This window comes from Bubalus bubalis, chromosome 8 (assembly GCF_019923935.1).
Source record: "Bubalus bubalis isolate 160015118507 breed Murrah chromosome 8, NDDB_SH_1, whole genome shotgun sequence".
NCBI classification, from domain to species: domain Eukaryota; kingdom Metazoa; phylum Chordata; class Mammalia; order Artiodactyla; family Bovidae; genus Bubalus; species Bubalus bubalis.
Genome location: NC_059164.1, coordinates 69,629,860 through 69,647,880, shown reverse-complemented (window position 1 = coordinate 69,647,880; position 18,021 = coordinate 69,629,860). Strand labels below are relative to the sequence as shown.

The following is an 18,021-nucleotide window of genomic DNA, read 5'->3' as shown; positions in this document are numbered from 1 at the left end:
AAATAAGTCTACGCCATTTATAAGTCACACAAATAGAAAAAGGAACAACTCCGAGTTTGAAAAACTTTCGGAAAGACCTTAGGGAGCCTTGCTGCTCTATCCTTGGGCTCTATCGCCCCCTGGTGGCGTCTCCGAAACATACATGGTCAAAGGTTCAGCTGGAAGGCTGAACGGTCCTGCCCTCCGCCTGGAGCAGCTCTCCGGTGCCAGCTAGGGTGTCCAGAAGGAGGGGGACAGGAGGAAAAATAAACGTGAGGGGAAGGAACTTCTAGACATACACCCAGTCAAAAGAGTTAAGGCTTCTCCACCCCCAAACAAAAATTCATTAGAGCTGGGTAAACAATACAGATCCTAACAGTCGCTTCATTTTGCAGACAAGAAACTGAGGCCGAGAAAGACTGACTTGCTCTGGGTGTCCGGTTGCTGTGGATTGATTTCCATAACCCGGGCCACTCTGGTCTTTGGGGATGACAGGGTTGGGGGTTCAAGCTGCCAGGAAATATTGAGGAGAGTGGGCCTCAGTCTGTTGGAAGCCACGAGGGAGTGATCAAATGAGGGGGCAAGCGGAACGACAGAGTTGTCATAGGCCTGAATTGTCCCCGTTACTGGGTGGGACTGGGTGGAGCGGCTCTCAGGCCACCTCGGCCCCTGGTAGGAACGCGCCGCGCCCCTGGGGCCCCGCCGCGGCCTGGCCTGGCCTCCTAGGCCCCGGGCCGGCAGGCGGGCGAGACACAAAGCAGGCCCGGCGGGCGGCGCTCCGGGTCTCAGGGAGGGCGGCGTGGGCTGATTGATTGATTCACGGCATTTAACCCCCGCCGCCGCGCCGGAGGCGGCCGATCCAGCTGCGGCCGCGGGCCTCGGGTGGCCGCGAGCCCAGCCCTGCGCCTCCCAGCGTCCCCGCGCCCCCGCCCTGGCTCCAGAGAGCGGCCGGCTGGGGGTGCGATGCGGGGTGTGGGGGAGGAGGGGGTGATTTACAGCCGCGCCGGGCGGACTCGAGCGAAATCACTTCGACCGGGGAAACCGACTCCCAAGGCTCAGACCGGAAGAGGCCCTGAAAGGGGAGAGGGGAACGGGGGCAGGAGGAGGCCAGCCTCCACTACCCGCGCGGGCTGCGCTCCGGAGACAGCGGCCATGCAGCTTCCCGCTCTATGCCCACCTTTGTGCCGGGAATTGAGCTCCTGGGAGAGCTGGGTATCCCTCGCCCCGGCGGACCGCTGCCCCGCGCGCCCGCCGCGCAAGCCCCGGGCCTTTTCCACGCGGACCCGCCCAGCCCAAGAACGCTGCTGTCCCACGGCACGCGGGGCGCCAAATTCGCACCTTTGGGCTGCTTTTACGCGGTTGGAAGCAAAAGGAACTTAGACGCTAGCTCCCAGAGGTCCCCAGAGAAGCCTAGGAACCCCTAGGTCCCACCTCTATTTAAACACAATTTGCTTTTTTTTTTTTTTTTTTGCAGCTCAGAAAATAAACAGTTAAGAGGGCAGCGAGACTGTGCTTAGAATCTTAAGATTTTCTTATAAATGACCCGAGAGTTTCGTTGCTGAGTTCTCTGCCTCTCCTCATCATTCTTAATACCTAAAAGAAATAAGCGCTCCCTAAAATTTTGGCTTTTCCATTAACTTCTGTATGCTCTCTGATCAAACATCACTTGGGGGTGGAGGGGTGTGCAAATAGTGAAATAAAATAAACGTATGGTTTCAACTTGAACTAAGAAATCCTAAGTGGTAGTTCTAAAGTAAAACGTAATTTTATTCAAATTTTGTACATATATTTGGCTGGCTGTGATGACTTTTCCTACCTACAGCTTTATCACTAGAAACAGGAGTTGGTGAAAATGTGCACAAGGAATATGGTATTAGGTTGGACAACTACTCACAGTTAAGATGCCCAGAGAGACGTGAATTCACTTGAGCACCCTAACCATTACTTTCTGCCCAAACAAAAGTCGACAAAGCCAAGCAACAAAGTTAATGGAGCCCCCTTTTTGTAAGGTGAAGGCTTTTTCAGAAAGATTTTCTAAAATAAATACGCCAACTTAAAATATATTTTTAACTACTGATTGCTATTCTAAAATGCAAGATTATGGGGTAAAAGGTCGAAAGTAAATGTACAACTGTCCTGCTTGTATAAAGGAGTAAAGAAAACAGTTTCCCAGGAAAAGAGAATCAACTTGTAAATGGCTTTACTTGTTACTTTACTTGGATATTTCCTTCTATCCGCCCTTCTCCCCTGTGTCAGTACCATTAGTTCTAAGTCTGGCCTTGAAGTATGGGCAGCCGAACATCTCTATTCTTGATAAACAGAAAAACATATATACTCATAAAGTCAAAGGCATGAGAAATGGAGGTCAGTACTTTCCAGGCTCCACTCCCCAAAACCACTGCACAGGTTGGCAAAGGCGCTGCCTCTGATTACAAAGACTTATGGAAGGAAAGTCTTTTCTATCTGTAATTGAGACTCCAAAAAGAATTGTTTTACAAAGCCACGCTGCTCTAAAAGCAGCTTGATCCGACCTCGGCCCCACTGGTCCAGCCAAGCTCACTGAGAAGTTTAGGTTCACCCTCAATCTCATTTTAATCCCTAGGAAGCCGAACACACTTCTTAGCCTTTATTCTTAACCTTTTCATCTCGCGTGGTGCTGTGCTTATGGTGCACACTTTAAGGAAATGTTTTTGCAAAAAAATTAACTGGATGAGTATTTTAATCGAAGAAAAACTTTCCTTGGACAAAAATCTCAAGAGGAAGTTTCACATCAAAGCAAGGACCAACAAAGCTTATTTTCGTACTATGGAGATCCTTAAGAGTGCTAGTACCTTCTCACTTCATTTAGCTATGAAATATAAAAGTGTTTGGTTTTCAATTTTTCTAAATTACTTGTGGGGTACAGGGATCGGCGGGATACTGAGATTAGAAGGCGATCCTTATGCCATCTGGCGGTGCCGCGCGGAATTTCGCTGAAGAAGCTAAATTTATCGACCATCTGTGCCTGGAAAGTCTTTGTGAATCTTGTCCTTTAGAAACCAAGGAGGGAAACAGCCTCCCTCTCCAAGGATTAATTTGAAGACAGAGATTCCCTGTGTTGGTAAAAATGAGAGGAAAATCGTGTGCAATGAAAGTTCACCGTTTCATGACATGGATTTCTAAGCTAAACCATCATATATGTGCACTACCTAACTCTTGGGTTTTTAAGATGGATAATTATAGCCCAGTGACATAAAAGTTTGGGAACGGTGAAGGCAAACTGTGGGGTTGAATATTTTGCTGCATTTATCTACTGTGCAGGCGTCTGTGCAATATCCACCACTGAACACCTGAGGGCGCACTCAAGTCTATCCAGCCGCTGGTAATCTGATTCCTTCCTTCATTTGCATGTATTGCCTTGATTGGCTGTTAGGCGTTTAAAACGTCAATTTTACGTCAAACATTGTTCAACCAATCAGCAACCTACTCCAGCGTGATTGGTTTCTACCCTATGTGTCAATCATCTTAAATTTGCATACCAGTCCGCTGGTCCCTAGGAGCTAGTCAGTCGCTTGTGGCTGCTGAAGAGAAAGAATCGGACGGAGAAGAATGAAAAATCACTTTGTTCTAGCAAAGCGAAAGAAAAGTATTATTTTGCTGTTTATTTTTAAGTAAATTTAAGTGTATGTTTATCTAATAAAATATATTCGATTAAACAAAAATAAGCAGCAATCAAAACCTGGTTTACTAATTTTATTTCATGTTTGCTGCTTTAAATATATATATAAATTGTAAAAAGTATATTGAAATGCAGAGAATGGTTGCTAATAACTCATGTCATAAATAGTAATTTTAAAATTAAAGGTGAACATGGGGTTTCTAAATAAAATTACTGTGAGGGTTTAAAAACATGACTTTAAATACGTAGGCAGGCTGAAAGCACTTATTCAAAAGAAAAAATGCACCACGGGGATTTAAAAGAACGTTATTTTAACAGTCCTGTATTTTCACCACTCTGCTCTTTTTACTTACTTACTGTTACTTACTTACTGTACACACACAGGGTAGTACTTGAATGGAGATTTTGTAATGCTTGTATTTGTGCATTTCTTCCCACACAGAAACACCTCAAAATAAGAACAAAAGAAAAAAAAAATCTCAGGGCCCGCGAAGAGGTAATTACAAGTTTTAAATTTCAGAATTCGTAAAACCGAAGCTTTTATTTACCAGTTACAAAATTCTTCTAGGGCTAGTGTAATTTAAAATACGTGCGCAGCTGTAAGACCTTTATTATCTTACTAAAATACGTGCAAACACAAACCAACGACCTAACACTTTATATTAAGAGAAAACTCTCCAGCCTCCTGCCCAGCTCCAGCATTCCGAAGAAACTTCTCCGAAACGAGAATTTGGATGCAACAGGGCAACGGAGAAATGTTTCTGCTCTCCAGGAAGCCAGCTCTCGTCTCTGAAGAATTTTGTACCAGGCGTTAACAAGCACTGGAATAAACTGGAACTGCTCCTACGGCATAGACCTGATTGGGAAATTAATTTCAAATTTTACATTCAATAGCCAGTGGGTTTTTTTCTTCTGTATCTTTAACACTATTGTTTTATTGGTTGCTACAAGTTTTCTTTTCCTTTTCTTCTTCCTTCCTTTATTCCTTTTACTCCTTTTACCTTCCAGTTAAGGATTATCACTGTGTTCCGAGCCTTGCAAGTTCACCCTGAGTTGCTGGTTTGCATAACTACAGGAGGCTAAGATATGTGTGTACCTGTGTGCTGGGGGACCGAGCTGGCTGTGTCAATCTCAGAGAAAGTGAGTTGTGAGGTGCCTATGAGGGCTCAGCTTTGATACGAATCATGACTTACTGTGTGCTTTACAAGAAACGCACAAACGACAAAGGAGTAGAATTAAATCTCTTCCTGAGAATTTTTGACTATCTTCTTCAGACCCAGGAAAGCATGCATGCCTTTATACTTCTCTTTACGCCCTCCTCAATCAACCTGCTGCTAGACACCCTCCTCAGTAAATCGCTTCCAGACAGTCTCCCCAGCCCGTGAGTGCCGGCTCTCTAACTGTCAGCCCTTCTGACGCAGCGGAAAATGCCCGCAAAGAGGACTACAGCCACCGAACCAGAAGAAGCAGCTTCAATTCGAGCACTCATCGCCACCACTATCACCACCATCACCCTCCCACCACACACTCACACGCACATACACGCGCACGCGCGCACACCCCTGCTGTCAATCATACACTCACGCCACAGGGCGCATGCGCGTTGATGGACTCCGGCCCGTACCGACCCCACGCCCTTTCCGTGCGTCACCCCGCCTGATGGGCCAATAAGAGGGCGGATTTGGGGGCCGGGCTACAAGAAAACAGCCAATGAGAGCGCGGTTGAAAGTCAAGGATTGAGGAGAGTAAATCCTTCCGTGGTCCACGTTCAGCCGCCCCCGCGATGATTTATGCGTCTCTTTTATTATTTGTAACACTTTGGGAAGTTATTAAAAGGAAGATCTACTGCTTCCTCTTTTTGGGGTGGAACTGGATGGCAATATTTGTCACTGGCCCTTATTAAGGAAGAGTGAGGCGCAATAGAAGGTGGTTGGATGCCGGGTTTGTTTGTGTGGGTACTGTTTTTTATTACCAGACAGATTATCCTTTTCATTACAAGCTGTAGACAGGGCCAACTTCGAAGGTCCTCGTGGCCGAATCATCTTCGATCACTCAGGGAACTGAAACCTGATGCCTTCCACTTTCGTGCCTGTATTCTTGGCGTTGGGAAGAGCCTCTCGAGAAGGTGTTGCAACCTTTGGTTGCAAGAGAAAGAAATAAACAAAGTACCCCCTTCCCTCCCCCCCCTTAACATGGAGTAAACCTCGGCCTTTTTCCGCTTGGATGCTCATTAAGAGTTAGTTGACTTTGTAGCGGATGCAATAAAACTTGGATGGTTTCAGGCCCCAAACAATCCTGGTTTCTGTTTTTCTCTCTCCCCGACCACACCCCTAAGGAAATTGCCTTTTCAGCAGGCGCCTGCGGGAAAGAGCCGCAGGAGACGGATTCCCCTTGGAGACTTGCAGTTGAAGGGGAGGGGAGTCTGGGGGTATAGAAATAAAGGGGGCCAAGGTAAGAGTGCAGGGTGGCAAGGCAGGTCTTTCATGTTTGTATTTGAATTTTCGTCCCAAATCCACAGGACTTAGAGAACACGCTAAGAAGTTAGCGGTCACCCACAGAGCCGCTGACCGTGCTATACAATGGCTGCACTTCTGCGGGATAATACCAGTCTCCAAGGGTGGAATAAGCAGAAAAAGCAAAGGGGGAAAAATGGATACAAGTTTGCTACTTCTGACCTCCAAATATAAATACAAGTTTCAAACGTGAGACACGATTCCAAGAAGGCAGGGGTTTGGAAAGTCTTTGATAGCTAGGTCACAGTCAGGAACTTAAATCGCTGGTCTGGAGATATTTCTACCTGAAATTATGAAAATCTATACAGGAAGGGTTGCTGGGGGATAGGAATGGGGTGATGAGAGACCCAAGGAGGAGGAGGAGGTGGGTAAAAGGAAATAAGAACTGTTTGATCGAAGGGCTGAGTTGAAGGAAAACAAAACCGTGAACTTCAAAGCTCGCCTAACCCCCTCAGGTTAATTTCTGCTTCCTAAAAAGTTGATCAGGGTCATAAATCATGCGCCCCACCCCCGCCGGTCCTAAAAGTTTCCCGAAAGGTTCTCTCCCCGCCGCCCGCCGCAGGGGCGCGCGGTGATCCTCCAGCCACAGGTTGTCTGCGGCCTCCCGGGGCAGAAGGGCTCCTGGGGCTGGGTGGGCGGGAATCGGTTTACTGGGCGAGGTGATGGTCTCAGGAAGACGCTGCTGGAAGCGGGGGTGGGGGGGAAGGGGGCGGGGGCTAGACCACAGAGAAGCCCCTAAAGTGGCCACTTCCATTCCGCCGGGCCCTAAAATAAAACCCAACCCTCAAGTGTGTCTAGAGCACAGTTAGAAGAAGATTACAGCGTGTTTAGAGATTTGCAATTCTCTGCCGAGCAGTAAAGGTTAGAAAGGCCTGCTTGAGATTTATCAAATGACTTCCGGTAGTAGTGCCCCGGTGAAAGCAGAGCAAATCCTGCAGCCTCGGATCTTGGTTGGTCCAGGGTCTGTAACGCAGCACTCGGCAGCGCGCTGGTGGCACCCTGGGCCAGGCGCGCCCAGGAAGCCGCCAAGGGTCCGCCTCCAGTCCCGATGGGGCCATCCCGGTGTGGTAAAAATCAAGTCAAGGTTTTTCTGCCGGCTTTACCGCGCGGAAAACCCCAGGCGTGGACCAAGCACCTTGCAGCTGACTCTTAGATTAAGGGAAATGTTACCTGAATCCAGGGGCTAACCCTCCCTAAATGAAAGCCATCGCGGTGGGGGCTAGGGAGCCAACCTGCCCAAGGGTAGGAAAATCTTAATCACAAGGGCCCAAGTTCCCACCAGTAACAATAAGTAAACAAAATTTTAAGATAAAGTCAAACAACACGTTGTCAAAAAAAAAAAAAAAAAAATCTAAGCGACAGCGATCCTTGAAGCCCGGTGCGCTTAGTGGGCTGCCGTTCATAGAATTTCTCTTCTCTCCCGGATTCTTTCCAGGCGGGCACTGACGCGGGAATTCTGTTCGGAGGCTCCGAACACCCCAGAACTGCGCATCACATCCCGAGTGGGACGTGACTGCCCCAGAGCCAACCACAGCGCCCTGGTTTACGTGGAGTTTACAGCTTGGGCTCACCAGGTTAAAGTAAACAACTGAAAGAGATTGTTGACCAAGAGGGTGGGGGGCGGGGGGGTGGGCAAAGAAAAAGAAAATAAGAAAAAGCATCTGTTGTTGGACCTCAGCCAGTTCTCTCCAGTACACCGGAAAATCTTTTTAAAAAATTTTTTAACACTAAATTTTGTTAGTGTCCCTGCATATTAGATACCCTCCCCCTCAAAAAGTATATCCGAAAACGAAAAATCAAGCTGGTAGAATTCGTGATTATAGATGAATAACTACTTGGATTCACACATGTAAATATTCTTTTTTCCGTGGGAGGGAGATTAACATGATCTGTCTATAATAGGGTACACAGACACCCACACACACCGGGATTATATTTCCATTTTAAAAAGCATAAAATAACTCTGAAGTTGTTCAGTGATGGATACATTTTTGACGGTTTAAATATTTTATGATCCATGAGTAAAAGCAGGATTAAATTCCAGGAAATAACAGATTGGAGATTTGATCATTTTCCCTATTGGTGGGGAGCGGGGCGGGGGAGGGGGGCAATAATAGTTTCCCAAAATAAAGTTAAGGGCATAGAAAACCTCAAGAGAGAGAAAAACAAAAAGAAGACTGATATGTTGAGAAAGGTTTAAAGATCACGCGCCAAAATAAAAAATTCAAAGGCAGATTTTCAAAAAGGCCTTGAGGGTTTATATGAAGGGCCGTCATGGCCAGGGGTGGAGTAGCCACATCTGTCCCAGATGTCAGACTTTCTTGTAACGTGTTCCACGCTTTTACACTTTGGTTTCGGAACCGGGAAGGGAGCGCCTGCAATCCCAGCGAGCAATGCGGGCTTCGCTCTCCGCATGTTGGTGAACTCAGCCGAGCCCAGGATTCAATGACACTGTTTCCTAATAAGAGGATGATAAGAACAGCTCTCTCTCTTAGCAACCCCAGCCCCGCATAGCCAAGGGAAAGCCGATGTTCTGCACAGCTTCGGAATTAAAATGATTGGCTAATAACTACTGCTCGCACTTTCCGGGGCCCCAGCCTGTCTAAACTCGTTGTATTTACATTCCTAGAGGCCCCGCTGAGGATCTCGCAGAGGTGCATGATCCTCAGCGCCTAGAGCCCCACACCCGGCCTCCAAGAACAGGGCAAAATATTTTCGATACCTGCCCCCCACCTTCGTGAAGAACTTGGGAGCATTCATCAAGTCTGCAATGCGTTTATTCATTGCTGTACTTCAGAGCTTTCTAATCGAATAGGAACCTATTATTTACATCCGTTCCTTGAACAGATATTTATTATCTGTAGGAATATTTAAGGGTCTGTATTCAGCCGGCCACCTTTGACAGGCGCCGTCACCTCACACTCCCGGGTAATGGACCACACTGTGGCTGCATTTAATTTATTGGGGTGAGAAGTTACTGCGGGGGATTTCCAAAGGGGGCCTTTGCACGAAGAGAGGAGCCGCGGCCCAACCCCGTAGGTGCTTGGAAGATTGTATTTTTGCCTCGGAAAAGCGCACACAAACACAACCCAAAATATGAAGAATATTTCCTTAAGACATGAATTGTTAACTAGGATCCACGGATGCTTATGGGGTCTGTGAACTGGCCTTGGAACTCCCTCAAATGGAAAGTTAAAATTTGAGTAGCAGTTATGGGGTTCTTTAACTTTTTGAAAATCAAACTTTGAAAAAAAAGTTTGTGACCACCACTCACAGATAAAGAAAAAAAAAAATCATCAAGAAGCCGTAAGTTGAAATTTACACTAAGAGTTCCGAAGCCTTATGTCAGGCCTGGACAGAAGAAATCTGAGAAGCTGGTATAATTAGCAGCGAACCTAGGCACGATTTTTCGCTAGATTTAACGCAATAGATCAAAACAAGCAATTCTGAAATCCTTTAATAGCCATGCCATTGTGATAAACTCAAGAGAACTTGTGGAACTGGCAAACGGCTACCTGGTGTTAATATTAATGCGTTTTTAAGCCAGAATATTTCAATGACTTCTTTTTCCCTCTAAACTTCAAGGCAATCCAAGATCTCTTAATATTGTCATTACCACGGCCAACAGAGGGAATCCGATCCGATGTGGTTCTAAAACAAAATGGGATATTAACCGTGTTTGTTTTCACTTTGATCCATAGGAAATAGGTCCTGCGCCCTGTGACCCATTAAACTAATAAGATTATACACATCAGCAGAGCGGAGGTTCTAATTGTTTCCATCTGTACTACATCTTTGCATTTTAAAAACTGATGAAAATGGGACTTGAGTTACAAAAAAGAAAATATATAGACAGCGAAAGAGTGACAAAGCTGGGCCAGTCGGACCACACATGAAATCAATTACCGAGAAAAGAAATAAGTGTATATGGTTTGCGCTTTCGAGGAAGAAAAAAATGCAGCAATCATTTAATTCATCGGTGAGGTGCAAGTCTTTCCCTGACGCTAACACTAGCTTGAGAAAACAAGCCAATCCGAAGAGTTTCCGGGGGACACGCTACACTATCCCGCCTCTTCATGAATATTTAAATAGCTAGAGTTCTAGATTTCTTATTTAAATATTCAAGACCCTGTGCCTCGCAGGCTCTTCTTTCATGGACTGCAGCCAACGAGGTGGGGGCAAGAGGGAGGAGATACGTTTGTTCTGCGTTCTCGTTTGCTCAGACGGCCCTCTTTTACGTCATCGTACAGTTAAGCCAATCCGTGAAGCTCCCTTTGACAGGCTCCTCCGCCCCTCCAGCCTCCGCTCGTGGCCAGTCTTAGCCAATAGAATGGCTGCATGCAAATAAAAGAACGCCAGCGTTTCTGGCTCCGCCTGCATCCCCGCCTCTTCCCGGGGCGTGGATGGGAGGAGCCGAATGAGGGCGGGGCGGAGGGTGGAGATGAGGAAGAGGCGGAGAAAGCCGTAACACGTGGGATTGCCTTTACCTCCTAGCTTCCTCCCCCGCGGCTCCACCTCCCGCCGGGAGGGATGCCGTTTGGTCATTGGCTGGGTTAAGGAAAGCGGGGGCGGGCTTATTTTGTATAAAGAGTGGGCGGGAGGCCGGGGTTCTAGCTGTAACTGGAGAACTAGAGTCTCGCCCACCTTCCCGGGGGGTGTGGGCGGGAGAGGGGTGGATCCCGACCAGCCTCGCCCAGCTTTCCGCAAATAGCTTAAGGAAACGGTTTTCTGAAAAGATTCGTTTAATTTCACTCTTTAAAGGGAATTCCATATTTCTAAATGGGTCTTTTCGTTTATTTTTACAAGTCTTTCAGGGGTGTGCCATGAAATAAGTATATATTACCAATACATCCAAAAAGAAAATTAATTTCCTTTCAATCTGCGTAAGGTCCGCGGCTCCTTTCTGGCCTTTTGTGAGGAGGAAAAAAACTTTTGTAATAAATTAAGCTTTCACGAGAATTCATTTATGTCTTTACTGTGAATTTCCTGTCTCCCTAATTTTCCACTAGCGGAACTAGGGAAAGCCAAGTTGAAGGGTGTAAAAAGCCAAGAAAGGGTGGAAAATTCTTGCAGGCTAAGCGTCGTGAATTGCTCATGAATGATGCAAGTGTTAAATTGTTTCCAACAGTAATATGCCCAAGGGATACTCAGTTGACATTCTTTAAATAAGAGAATTATTCTTGTGATTTATTTGTTTGGGGTTTGGGTTTGGTTGGGGTTTTTTTTTACGAAAATTTCTGTTTTATGTCCAACTGAACATAGACTTAACTTTTCAGGACTCGTGAAATACGATGTCAGGTGACAAATAATTTGGAAAAGCAAAGGATGAACATGCATTCCGGGAACCTGAGTTTTTAAATACCTTCTATGCGTTTATATTGGATAACATTTCAAAAGCTTTCAGAAAACTAATTACTGTAGTTTGCTCCAAACTAAAATCGGGGACTGTTGATTCCTTAGATTATTCTCAGGCCCATTTGATAGAACCGTGGAAGAAGCAGTGGGCTTGCAGGGCTTTATTTAAACAGAAGTTAAAATCTATAGTAGTAACGAATATATAGCATCCCATACTTAAATTTTGTGTGGATCCCATACTAGAAGACAAATCACATCTTTCCTTTCTTCAGTTCCTTTGTTCCTCGGCGCAAAAATAAGTTTCCAAGTACTACATTAGTAAAATCCTGAGGGATCTCTCAATGGAGAATACCGGTTCCAGGAAAATTACGATCAAGGGGAAAGGAAAGGTTTTCTTGATAAGTCAGTGTGGTCTAATTTTTTTCTCTGAAACACTTTTTGACACGCAGTAAAAGTAGAAAACTTTGCTTACTTACTACCTTCGTTGAGTTTTATCAGTGTGTTTATTACATTTAACTCAATGCATGCTTAATTTTGTAGTCTTAAAAGTAAATGGCTTGAAACATTTCAATAATGAAATTAAAATAACAATAATAACTGAAATTATATTCAGAAATATTTTTTCATTTCTAACAAGTGATTTAAAGTTAAAATGCATGTTAATATGATATTCCAAGCAATAAAATAATGCAAATCCATCTTTAAGCCAAGAAACATTATGTCAGTTGATAATTTGTTAAAATTGTTACCTGAACTCCAGGTAAGACAGACCAGTTAAACATTAGCAGTTGTATAAACTCAATTGTTAGTAATTATAAATGGCTAATTTTACAATATAATGGCAAAAAGTTATATGTTCAGGTTTATCAGTTTTAGGAGTTAGCTCTCTATGACTGTGTTGGTTCTGTTTTAATTAGCCTTGGGATGATAAATAAAATACCAGTTTAACAAATCTAAATGAAAACTTCTTTAATGCAAGCTATCAAATTGTTTTTTCTTTGCTTTTTTTTTTAATGAATATGGCTTTTCTAGTTCTAAGTAATATATGTTCCTGAAAAGAATCTGAGAAAAACTGAAAGGCATAAGCGGGGGGAAAAAATCCTCAAAATGTACACATATTCTCACTGTCAAGAATTAAACATTAAACATTTCCCTATAATTCCTTTCTAACTTTTCCTATGTATAAGGATTGTTCCTTCCTCTTGTTACGAAATACAATTTGGGCTGTATAGTAAGAACTCACTGTCCAAAGCTCAGATTTACATAGCTCTTAGTTTCTGCTTGAACTGTAATTTAACTTTGTAAGAATTTACAGTTTTATTACATCCATATTTTTAAACTTTGTTCTATTACAAAGAAATATGTTAATAAAATAACCATTTGAATCTACCAAAAAATAGAAATAAAGTATGATGATCTGTTCATAAATAATCCACTGTCACTTGTTTGCATTTTTAAAAAAAAACACAGTATAATTATATAATTATAATTTTAAAACATAATTAATGGGACCGTTGGGTTAAAAGAGTATGCCCCAAATTAGTTTACCATTTTGTATACTTTAAAAATGATTTATTAAAAGTTTCATTTTCATACTCAAGCAAAGACTAATGAGCGTTTTCTTTATGTTCTGCGTATCTTCTACAACATAACCACCAATTCCAATATTGTTCATATAAACATTTTCTCTGAGTTTTACAAATAGGCTTCTTCCCTATGCTTTCTACTCCTCTTAAGATGTATCTGTTGATTATTCCTATTTCAAATTCTATGAGCATACATAATCACAGCAAACCAACATATTAAAGACAGTGGTCTGTTTTCAAATTGCAAAAATTTTCCTTTAGCCCAATTATGTTTTACTAACAGCATCTGCTTCCAATCTATTTGCACTTTTAGAAATACTGATTTTTATTAATAGCACCTGAAAATACCAGCAAGCCACAAAGGACATGTAATTAAGAATATCATCAAGCAAGTACTTAACTAAATACATGGTTGGCTATGTTTGTGGCCTCTAAATTAAGCCAAAGTACCCATCTCACCATTTCATGTTACAGTCTCTAATGCTATTTACATCTTACTCATCTTGATGTTATGATTCCAATAACAAAGCAAAAACCCTGTTAATCATTAAATCATGAATTCATAACTTTATAATATATTCTTTATATATTTCATTCTTTATATAATTCATTCTTTATAATATATCACATATCCTGTAAATTTCTAAGCCAAGTTATTTCATAGTGACAGCAGACAGTTGCAAAGAAAAACTCATTTTTACATCTTGGCTCCCTTCAACTTAACGGTACTAATAAATTCAAGCAAGAATTCCAATGGCAAATTTGAACCTTTGAATCTTTTTCTAAACTAAGTTGCCAACCACGAGGATGTCTAAATCCGTGTTCTATGCTTTTGTTTTATTTAAATGCACAACGTGCATGAAGTGGATGATTTCACCAATTTTCCAGGACAGTTTAATAGGAAAAAGACATGGAAATGGGTATGCTCCATGAAAGAGCAACAGTTAAGGCCACTTTTTTTATGGATGCAACAATCTAAGAACTGAATAAGAACATACATTTTAAAATCTCTATGTAAGAACTGACTGACCAGTTACTTGCTCACAGCTGGGAAGGTGCTTGCTTCATATACATTTGACAAGACTGCATTTGCCCTTGTGGCTATACACCATCCATAAGAAAGAAAATTAAGGCCATAGTGGAGGTGTTTGTTTTGTTTCAGGTTTCTTTCATCATGAATGTTTTTTAAAATATTTGAACAGCATGCATTCAGAATAGAAAACGGATGTGTGTGTATTTGTGTGTGAAAATTTTTGTTTCGTGGAAACAAGAAGTGTTTTGTGTCCAGAGTCCCATAATTAAGTAATGAAAACAGACTCTTAAAAAAATGAGTAGCTTTACAAACAGTTACCCTATTTAAGGATCCTGTATTCTATGGCCTTTTCTAAAAAGTGGTGAAGCAGTTAGAAAGTAATTTAATGTTCATTTGCTATAAAAATGCAATATATGGAACAAAAACAAATAGTGCCAGAATACCAGCTTTCTATGCAAAGACAAAATTTATCTGGAGAAAGAAACAGAGTCTATTTCCAAAATGTAAAATGAACATTTTTGCTGTTTCCTTTTAAGCTTGGGTTATGTTGAAAAGTGCCTCAGTGTTCTCCCTTCACATCATAGATAGTTCAAGTGAGGTTTCAAAGTAATATTCAGCCTCCCCAAACTAACCAATCTTATTTATTTAAATTTGATTGTAATATGAATTTTGTATAGAAAAAAACTCCAGGATCCAAGTTGGATCAACTTTTGGTTACAGTGTTATTTGCACATTCTCATGATGGTGAACAACAGAATGTCAGGCAAAATTATACTTTTTAAAATTGTACAATAGTACTGTAACTTCCAGAGGTGGTAATACTACATATTTCTGAGAGGAAAACTGGGAAAAAGTAATGTATTTCATCACTACAGTTTTCTCCCTCTCATTTTAGTTTATCTTCTGCAACATATATAAAATGTCACTATTATTCATAAGATTATTTGAAGGGATATTCAAGGCATATGAATGTATTTTGCTGACCAAACTAAAGTATGAGGTTGGCAGCTGACAATATCTCTGGGGTCTGTTTGCTTTGATTCTAGAAAGAGTCATCAAACATTGAAAATGACCATGTACGGGCTTATACACTTTCAAAACTATATATATGTAACATATGTACATTGTAGAAAATTCTAAAAGCTCAAAGAGGCAAGAAAGTTTACCCCCAACTGTAGAAAATCACCGCTCAGATTGTGACAAGTTTCCTTGAAATCTTTTCTGTGTATATATTTTCATTCAAAAAATTAAACATTGCACATGCTATTTTGTAAACTGTTGAGTGTTTTATGACACTTAATAGATAATGGAAATCTTCCCCTGGTCTAGGATTCTTCTACAACATTATTTGGATTAGCTGACAGCTCTACTTTCAATGATCATAACTGGGTTTATTTAACACATTCCACATCATGAGCCATTTAAGTTGTGTCAGATTTTCTGGCATCATGAAGAGAGCTGCAGCACACATGACATTATATCTTTGTCAGCAGCTGTAGCTATTTTTGTAGGGTAAACTCCTATGAGAGACATGGCATACTTTCAAAGCTTTTTGTTTCTTTTGCATTTTTCTTTCTTTTCTTCCTTTTTTTTTTTTTTTTTTTGCCGGGGGGGGGGGGTGGGGGGGGGGGGGTTTGGTGTGAATGTGTTTTGGTCTTCGGATTTTTTGCTTGTTTTGGACTTATTTTATTTTTAAAATAACCAATAAATACTCTCTTTTTGCTTTGAAAAATCAAAACATTAAAAGCTTAAAAGGGCTAAAGTTCCCATAGACCAGCTTTTTCCTCCTCAATTTGGTGTGGAGCTTTTTATTTCTTTTTGTATGCATTTACAGATAACATATATGTACATATAGAAAATATATCATACTCTATAGTCTTAAATATGATTACAATAATTCAAATTGCACTCATTCTCAGTGATGATCATACATCACTTAAGAGAAAAGGAAGAGAAATTAAAAGCGCTGTAATCAGGTAAAATAAAAATAAAAGCTAAGTTAAAGAAGGTAATGATTTCCTTATTTCCTTTCCACTACTGGAAAAAGACAGCTTAGAGCTTAAAAAAAAAAAAAAAAAGTGATCCTTTCTTTACCTAGTGTCAAGTCAGCCCACAGTTTATTCAATCCATAGAGGTGATGAGAAGCCCCCTGGACTGCCAAGCAGTCATTCCTAGTATAGAATCTAATCCTAACAGTCCTACCGTGCAGTTGTGTATCCTGGTTGGCACCAACCAATATTACCTTAGGAAATGCCCAGTAGATTTGTTGACAATGAACACCAAGCCTGGACGTTTTCTGTCTTTATAACCAATTTTAGAACTAGGTAGAACTGAATTCCCGCCATAAGTACCAATAGAGAGTAGGAGCGACAGAACTGAATTATGAATCTTCCACGCCCCTTTTAACCAGTTTCGGGGAAGGTAGAGGGAGACCCGCGAGCGTGTGGCTTCTAGCGTAATGGGGGCGGGGGCTTTGTTACCTTCTTGGTGAAGTGGATGCCGCTGTGGAAGGGCTCAGGAAGAGGGCTTAGCACGTTGAAGTGCTTCCTGCAGGTATAAAGTGATCCCCAGAGCAAGGTCTCCTTCCCGGCGCTCCCTCCCCCACCGACCCGCACATTCCCGACGCGAAGCCCAGGGAGGCAGAAGCGTATGAGGGTAGTACAGGTTACAGCTGAGTCGTCGCGGGGCCGCCTCATTCCCCTTCCTCCTGACCCTTACGCACAGATGGGTCTCCAACTTTCTTTCTTCCATTCTGAGATCCCCCATTATCTGTCTCCCCAGTGGGATCACCCTTTCCTACCATAAAGGAGAAGTGTAGCCGGGACAGAGGGTTGGCCATAAGATACAGAAGAAGGGAGAGGAAGAGCTATGTAAATAATAAGAATAATATATAACTCCATTCACTTTTGTTTCTCCTTGAAAGTTCTCCCAGCATGCAAATCAACGAAACTTAATTGACCAATTAACTCCTTTCTCCGTTTCTGAGCATCAAACTGATACTAAAACGCCATGAAAACAAACTTCCTGACAGTAAAGACACAGGCTTCAAACTTATGGAAAATACTTTAGAGGCATACAAGACATCAAATAACTGCTACAAAATATTCTGATACATCCAGCCTGAAAGTATCAGAAACAGATGGGCTCACTTCCTCTTGGTATTTCACACCAACTCCAAAATAGTTAAGGAAGAGACTGAAAACAAAAAAAAAAAGAGAAAGTTTTTCCATTTGCTCATCCCATATTGGAAAATTTTGAAAAACCCCAACCCATTCTAATTATATGGTTTTACTGCACTGGGAAATTAATTATTATTGTTCCATTAGAGGTGCTGACAAACATTTGATCTTTCAGAAATGTCTGGGTTTTCTTTATGTAGTCTCTTTTACAAAGGCATCAAGTCTTTCAGGAAAAAAAAAATCTCATAGACCTCCTGGGTTCTGGCATCAGAGCTTATGCCATATTGTCCACAAGCAAACTTAAATCTTTGCACATGCATCCTTCTTGAGGTTTACCTTCAAAACACAGAATGGAGATATTTATTTTCTCTCTAATTAATATGAGCAAAAGTAGTCTCTCAATTTAAGCCACCCAGATTTCTCTAATTTTTTTCAATTTTATTCATTAACTAAATATTTTCTGAACTTTTATTTCTTTCTGAATTATAGAAAAATCTAGGAACTATGAGTATCTCTCCACCTGTGTCTATTTAAATATCTACAAGTGTGAGTGTATGGATTGCTAACATCCAAGTGCCTGGAGTAATAAAGTAGTTCCTACTTCTATGTGCAAATAGAGTGAAATTCTAGACCAAGGAGATTGTATTTGTGAGAAATATTTACTCTTAAAGACCTCTCCCTGTCATTGTTAGCCTTTTTAATTGATCATTTGGTTCTT

General features: G+C 42.0%; 1 long non-coding RNA gene across 1 annotated transcript; it reads left to right on the top strand.

The window, feature by feature from the left end:
• Window positions 1–847: 847 nt before the first annotated feature.
• Window positions 848–4,216, top strand: LOC123466058. Its single transcript, XR_006641326.1, has 2 exons — window positions 848–3,604; window positions 4,080–4,216. It is a non-coding gene; the product is annotated as an uncharacterized LOC123466058 (long non-coding RNA).
• Window positions 4,217–18,021: the final 13,805 nt, after the last annotated feature.